General features: G+C 38.4%; 1 long non-coding RNA gene across 1 annotated transcript; it reads left to right on the top strand.

Annotated features, from left to right (window-relative positions):
- The first annotated feature begins 576 nt into the window (after positions 1–576).
- On the top strand, positions 577–3712 carry LOC144992379 (uncharacterized). Its single transcript, XR_013656269.1, has 3 exons — positions 577–770; positions 872–999; positions 3240–3712. It is a non-coding gene; the product is annotated as an uncharacterized LOC144992379 (long non-coding RNA).
- Positions 3713–7237: the final 3525 nt, after the last annotated feature.

Consider the following 7237-nt stretch of genomic DNA (forward strand, 5'->3'; position numbering starts at 1 on the left):
TACTAAATCAGTGGCTGCACGCTTCGTTTCTGCTAAAGCTAAAATAATGTGGGCAGCAATGCTTCAGGATCTGCTTCGATGGCTCTAAAATCATTTATAATCTGCAGGGGCAAAAGACTGCGACCTCAAATCCAATAATTAAAATAATTGAAAAGGTCAGACTGTAGAGCATTAATACTGTTGAGGTTATTTTGCAAAACAACAACTATAATAATTTTACTTACATCTTATGTAGTTGTTTTCTTGGATTTATTAACTAAAAACTGGAGTAAACTAAACTGTATATTTCCTATTTTTCTACCCACAGGATTGACAGAAAAGTCCAACGACACCATCTTCAGCACAGTAGCTGTGTTTACCTGAACAAAAGTAATTGGAATAAACGGCTGATCAGAATAAAAATGGCCGATGTTAACGCACCGTTTGAAGTACTCTGCCCCGATCAGACTCTGTCACGGTGCCTGTAAGTTCACCTCCCCCTCCCCAGCACTCCTGCTCTGCTGATTGGAACCAGCTGACCTTCATCTCCTCATCATCCTGCCGCCCTTCAAAAGGGAGCTCGTGGCTTTGTGTTGCGGGCAGGGACGGGTGCTCCGTTACGGCGTGCGCTCCGGAGGAAGCTTCAGACCCTAGGCCATCCAGCTGCTCTGAATGAGCAAGCGGCTGGACTCAAGAGAATCGTGTCTCTGAGCAGAAGACCGGCTTTAGGACAATGTGTGAGCTAACGGTTGAATGGGGAAATGCTGCTCCACGCAGTCCTGAGAAACCATGTAAACAATCATGTGACTTTGTGTTTCCAATCGTGTCCAGTTAAAATAAAGACTGATGTTAATTTAGTGTATTAGTGTAGTAATCCTTTTTTTCTTCCTAGGATCAGAGCTAACGCCCAAGGACTACTGCTCTTTACTGATTCCTTAATTTAGAAAATCCCATCATTTCCTGACGGTACTTCTCTCTAACAGGCTCTGCATCACCTGGTTGGATTCTGCATTGAAGCAGGTCAGTACAGCCGCAATCATCCTGGGCAGGCGCCTCCTGCCATTTGTTGAGGAGGTATCCTCGCTCCCTCCACACACAAACATAATTAAAACACTTGCTAGATTTAAAAAAAACCCAACATATACAAGCAATTCAAAGGAAAACTGACACCTTCAAATCCATTGTTGCAGGTTGTTTTGCCAATATGTCCACCCTCTCATTCAATGGAGCTCCAACACGAACACATCAAATACCAACACACTGACGCTCCCTCGCTCCAACAGTTCTGGCCTGATTAACTTCAGCTCATAGAGCAAACCCCTGTGACCTTTGTTATTTCCCCCCTGAATGCATGTGATTACTGCCATTTAATCACACAAGTGAAAATACTAGCCTCTGCTCACCTCACTGCAATAAGAAGTGAATGCGACTCTAATGAGAAAAAAACATACTGCTTCTTCTAATAGGTCTTCTTAAAAACTCACAAACTTTATCATCTGCCACCTGCAGCAGATGAAGTATTTTTCATAAAAGCTGAGCCACAAACGCCATAAAAGATGTACTTCATGCACATGTAATAATACAAACAAAAAAGAAAAATGAAAAACTTTTTTAAAGATTTTTCTTTGTTTTGATAGTTTAAGATGCAAAGATAGACAAAAAATGATCTAAACCTCAGACCGAGACTTTTCAAATCGCAACAAATTCAGTAAAATGTATTTTCGTGAATAATTGTGTTAAAAATCCCTGCTTTCCAGGTGGGTCATTTGAGTGGAAGTTTTCCACAGCAGTTTTTATGCAAACAAAATTGCCAAACTGATCAACTGGTAAAGAATTCAATGCTGCTCATATAAAAAGTTGGCATTAAAAATAATCATAAAAACTCTGCTTTGATTTAGCCTTTTTAATGCCAATTCCTACAGACTGCAGATTCTGAAGTGCTGCCTAAGATTTTTCAAACAGACTTCTGGCCTTTTTAGTTATTTCTCTCTTTTTGTACTGCCTTGTTTTCAAAAAGAACAAAAAGTAAAAAGTTCTGACACATTAATTAGTAGAAATTTTAATTCTGGTCTTTATTCATATTTCTATCTGACAAGCTGACAAGAAAGAGGCTTACATGTGACATGGGCTTTATTAGAATTTTGATGACACCAAGTTTAATGTTCATTTCTGAGCAGGAAGCAAAGATCACCAGCAGAATAGCAGTTCTCAAAGTCCGTTGTAGACCTAATAATTTCACAAGGACAGACAACTACAAGAAACAATATTTCTGCTTAAAATCCTCCCAAAATGCAGCTGGTACTTATGAAGTTAGTCTTTATAGAATGACCCATATGACCGTAACCTTTGTGCTATCCTAGGCACTTTAGCATTGGGAGTTGGGTCATCTAGACCCACTAGACAGTGCTCTGGACCTTTTTTCTTCAATGATTTGTGATCTTCACTGGTGTCCATGGATTACATGAAATCTTTCCACCTTTATCCACCTTTGTCATGGTAGGGAGAACACGTCAATGGAAGGGGGGGGGGTCATCTAAGATAGCACAAGGGTTACAATGCGGCAACAATTTCACTTTTCAATCAAAGCTAAGCAAAGCAGAACGGCTAATAAACTGTATTGAAAGCACATGACCTATTTAAGGTAAATGCTCTTTTACACAAGGAGAAACATGAATGTACAGAAGTATTCCTAAATGAATTCACTTTGGATACACCTTGAAACCCTTTAAGTGAAGAATAATCAGAAATACTCATAAATCCATGATAACTCTCAAACCCATTTCTATTTAGGCTATTTTGCATGAAAAAATAACATCTCAAGCTGTTTAGAAAAGGCACAAGACTCAAAACAAGGTTCAAGGACATTTTATATCCCCCTCTGGAAATCTTTAACTCCTGCTCCTTCAGTATTGCTGGTAAATCCTCCACCAAAGGTATTTACCCTTAGGGGTGTCTTTTTCGACCCCAGATGATCCTAGATGAGACTTCTGCTTCCCCATGAATGTTGGGGTCCCAGGTCGCTCCGACTCTGCTGCTGGATGCAAAGTAGATCCTCTGCACATACACATTTTGCTCAGCTACAACTTCTGACTTCTTATTATTTGCTTTTTGTTTGCCACAAATTTTTTTGTAATCTATTTTCTGGGTTGCAAGTGTGATAAAAGTAAAAACAAATGTGTTCCAGTATTTCCAGTCTGTTTGTGAATCTTCTGTTTATTGTAATATAGATTCCTTACAGAGCCTTCCGTCTTGTTTTATAGGCATCAACTAACAGAGACACATCTGAATAGTCACATCTTTGGCCTCTAAAGACTCAATGATCAGCCTGGCGTCTCGTCTTCCTGTCGTCTTGTGCACAACTCTGTTTACATGGTGTTGGCGCCACTGAAAAAGTCAAGATGGAGCAGTTCTTGCCACAGCCAACCGAGGACGCCTGGAGAAATATTGCTCAGGGCCTCTGGGAAATTTTCCCCCCCCGAACTGCCTCCGGGCAATTCTTCAACTACAAACATACTATTCCATTGTTCTTTTAGTCTTCGTGGATTCTCAGCAAAGATTTCAGACCATTCAGGTGGGGGACTTTAGAAGGGCAAGCTCATGACTTGGGATTTATAGGATCTGCTCTCGGCAGGGGGGGCAAAGGGAAAAACTCTACAAGTCCTGGCAAGTGGCTCTCTGGAGATCCACAAATGATCCAATTTGTCATTTGGATTTGGAAATGTTATTTTTCAAACAATCAATATGAAAACTAAACCAAACAAACAGCAGAAATATACATTTATCCACAGATTTATCAAACTTAGGATAATTAGTCATGACATTGATTGGTAAATACATACACTGTTAAATAATTCAATAGTTACTCTTATTTATAAATATATTTGACCTTGTATGCATAAAAGATATGGTACATGACACTATGAAAAATTAAGTTTGTCAAAAAGAGTTTAATTAATTAAGGGAGTGATCTTATATAATCTTACCCCTGTTTTGCTTTACTTACCTTTAAAAACAAATTCTTTGCATAATTATCATTATTTAGTTCTTAACTGCTAATCAGTTGTTTAAACTTTACCATCACAGATTCAAGTTATTAAAAAAATCCATAAGTATCAAGAAATCAAATTGCCAAGAGATGAACTACATTGAAATGACCTAAGCAGACGTACCATTATTTCAGAAATCATTGTAACATTTCCAGATCAAGTAAAAAAAAAAAATTAAATATCGCATTTTCTTTGACGTTTGAAACATTTCTTCTGGATTATTTGAGAAATTACGTTTTCAAATACTGCACGATAGATAACCATAACCATACTTGTCAGGAAACAAAGTGAAGTGCCTTTTGATATAATTAGAAAATACTATTGTTTTAATCATCTTTAATGATATATTTCTTTTGTATTTTAATCCTATTTAACTTTTTTTAAATAAAATATTTCTAATTTGGTTAGCGTTCTTTTTCCAGCTGAACCAGGTTACAGATATGGTTATGATGTTAAATTAGGAGGTCCATATTCTGTCAATTGTCCAAGGTTGGTATTCCTCCTTCTGCTGCATGATTGACAGCGATCCTTCTAGTTTTAACAGTTTTTAAAGTGCTTGCTCAGTCAAGACGAAGTGGCACAAATGCTTTTACCTCTCTAGAGACCTCAAAACAAAATTTAAGTAAGCTTGTTTTTGTAGTGGGTTTTCTGTAGAATATCTCAACTATAGCAATACTTTTTTATTTTAATAGTTGAGTAATTATCTAGAAGGGATCCTCAATCCACGGGCTGCTGACCTGTTCCTGTCCTTGAAACTGTCATGGTTTGGGTTTCTTTGAATTAGTTTTTGGCTTCCATTTTGTTTCTGTCATGTTTGAGTTCTGTTTCCTGTTTTATTTTGAAGGTTTCCTACTTGTCTTTGGTTTTGAGTTTTACTTCTCTGGTCCCAATCTCTCCTGATCGTGTCTTGTCAGTTCTGTTTGTATATGTCTTTTTTCTGCCTTCCTCTGTGCTGGGGGTTATTCTAGAAAGCAGAGGAAGGGAGAGGATGATGAGTTTATTTAGCATCCTTATTTAGCACCCATTACTGCGTTATGTTTCAAGAACTGAAGTTACGTCTGAGTCACAATAAATGCCTTCATTGCATATTTTGCAAATCCACACTGTATCATTCATTTTAATGTTATAAAAATGAAATCTGCAGCCGCAAACTTAGACATATGAGAGCTCAAAAGTACAGAAAGCAGAAACTCTTTCTTTTGCTGATGATGCATCCGTGTTACTTCTTTGATGGACGTATAATCTTCATACGCCGTCATTAATCTCAGAGTCCGTCTCACTAAAGTAAAGCGCTCTCTTTTTTTCACCACGCGTTTCCATGGTGACTCCGGAAATCGGCGATCCATTGAGAATGTCTTTATGTACTCGCCGTGCACGTGCATTAACCCAGGGCTACCAAGTTGAGCGTAATTACGCCAACTCATATCCGGTCTTTTGGAACCGACATACCCAGAGTAAGCAAGTTCAGGAGGATTTCAACCAGAGTTCAGGCTCAAAGTCAGGCTAGTTTAAACATGCTTCCTGGAATAGCCCCCCGGGCTCCAAAAGACCGGATATGAGTTGGCGTAATTACGCTCGACTTGGTAACCCTGGGTTAACGCACGGTACATAAAGACATTCTCAATAGATCGCCGATTTCTGGAGTCACCATGGAAACGCGTGGAGAAAAAAAAGAAAGCGCGACACTTGAGACGGAAGTGAGACGGAGTCTCAGATTTTAATGACGGCGGCTAAAAATTATAAGTCCATCAAAAAAGTAACACGGCTGAAAAATAATTTAAATAATTTAGTTAAATTTATTCAAACTCAATAATTGTTTATACAACTCAAATTTACGTATTTATCTAACTAAATGTCACATTACTCCATTAATCTTTTTTCCATCTTAATTACTTATATTTCTTGAACTTTCATATGTCTAAGTTTGAGCCGGCAGATATGCTCATTTTTACAACAATAAAAAGAACGGAAAAAAATGCACCGAGTGCAAAAACACACTAAAGAATTTTCCGTCACTGTCTTAACATTGATAGGTGGTAGGGGTGCTATATAAACTCATCATCCTATCCTTTACTCTCACTCATGGTGCAGAGACGTAAGCATAGTAGGACAAAATAGCTCGGCCAATCACGGTGAAACACAGTAAAACAGCTAAACAACTAAACACATTTGGTCAAAAACCCACACTTAAACCCAAATCCGTCCAGACAGGCAAAGGGAATGATATCCCAGAATCCCTTGCGGTGCCGATCTAACAGCAGCATCAAAGTTACACCTACTTAATTTAAATAATTTGAACAAAAGGAAAATAATTGTCTGAAAACTACGTGTAATTTTTAACAAAAAAATTTCTAACAAAAAAAATGATTTATCTTAACTGAAGCAAATAATTACGTTAGATCAAAGTAAAAAAGTTTATCTTTCCAACATCCATATGTGGTCTTATCACCCTCTCACGGTGGAAAAAGTATTATCTGAGCTTCTTCATCCACTAAATCATCTTCAAATGGACACGCCATGCTGCCTCACCTCTCTGAAAACAAACTAAGCTTCAACTAAACCTGCTCCGGACCAGGTTATGTTCAGAGCATAAGCTACTATGGCAACTTGACCTACCCTGAAACATACCTCAATTACTGGAATCGAAAGCTGAGGTTATCAACTTCCTTAGCTTCAAACTTACCGTGGGAGCTAGCATAACCTGCTTTCTGGAATACCCCCCTGGTCCATACTGTCATTTCCTTGACCGGCTTCTGCTCTGTTTGGCTGTTCACCTGGTTAGCCCACAGTAAGTTTTGTTTGGTTTTCCTGCTCGGCAGCCATTTCTGTTTTGATAATAAACCCCTGGCCTTGGAACCGTGTGCCTCCCGTCTCTGCATTTTGGGTCCTTTATGCTCATCAAGCTTCGTACCTGACAGAAACAGTTGGTGCTGGGCTGCAGATTAAAAAAACAAAACAAAAAACTAACAAAAAAAACCCACAACCTACATTGTGACATTTTTAGTTGTTTTACTTATAATCTGATTCTGAAGGAAGTACTGTGGAAAACTGCAATATTCTCTCCACCACATCCGACTCACTCTTAACCCATGTCAAGTCGCTCAGTCATGTATCGATAATCCATCTGAGTTTTGGCTGCGTTGACCTCTAAGTTGAACCCCCAAGCTAGCAATGTTTAAAAAAAACCCACATATTTGGAAAGTTTCTTTTCA

The sequence above is a fragment of the Oryzias latipes genome, chromosome 6 (genome assembly GCF_053564925.1).
Source record: "Oryzias latipes strain Hd-rR chromosome 6, Olatipes_Hd-rR_3.1".
Taxonomy (NCBI): Eukaryota; Metazoa; Chordata; class Actinopteri; order Beloniformes; family Adrianichthyidae; genus Oryzias; species Oryzias latipes.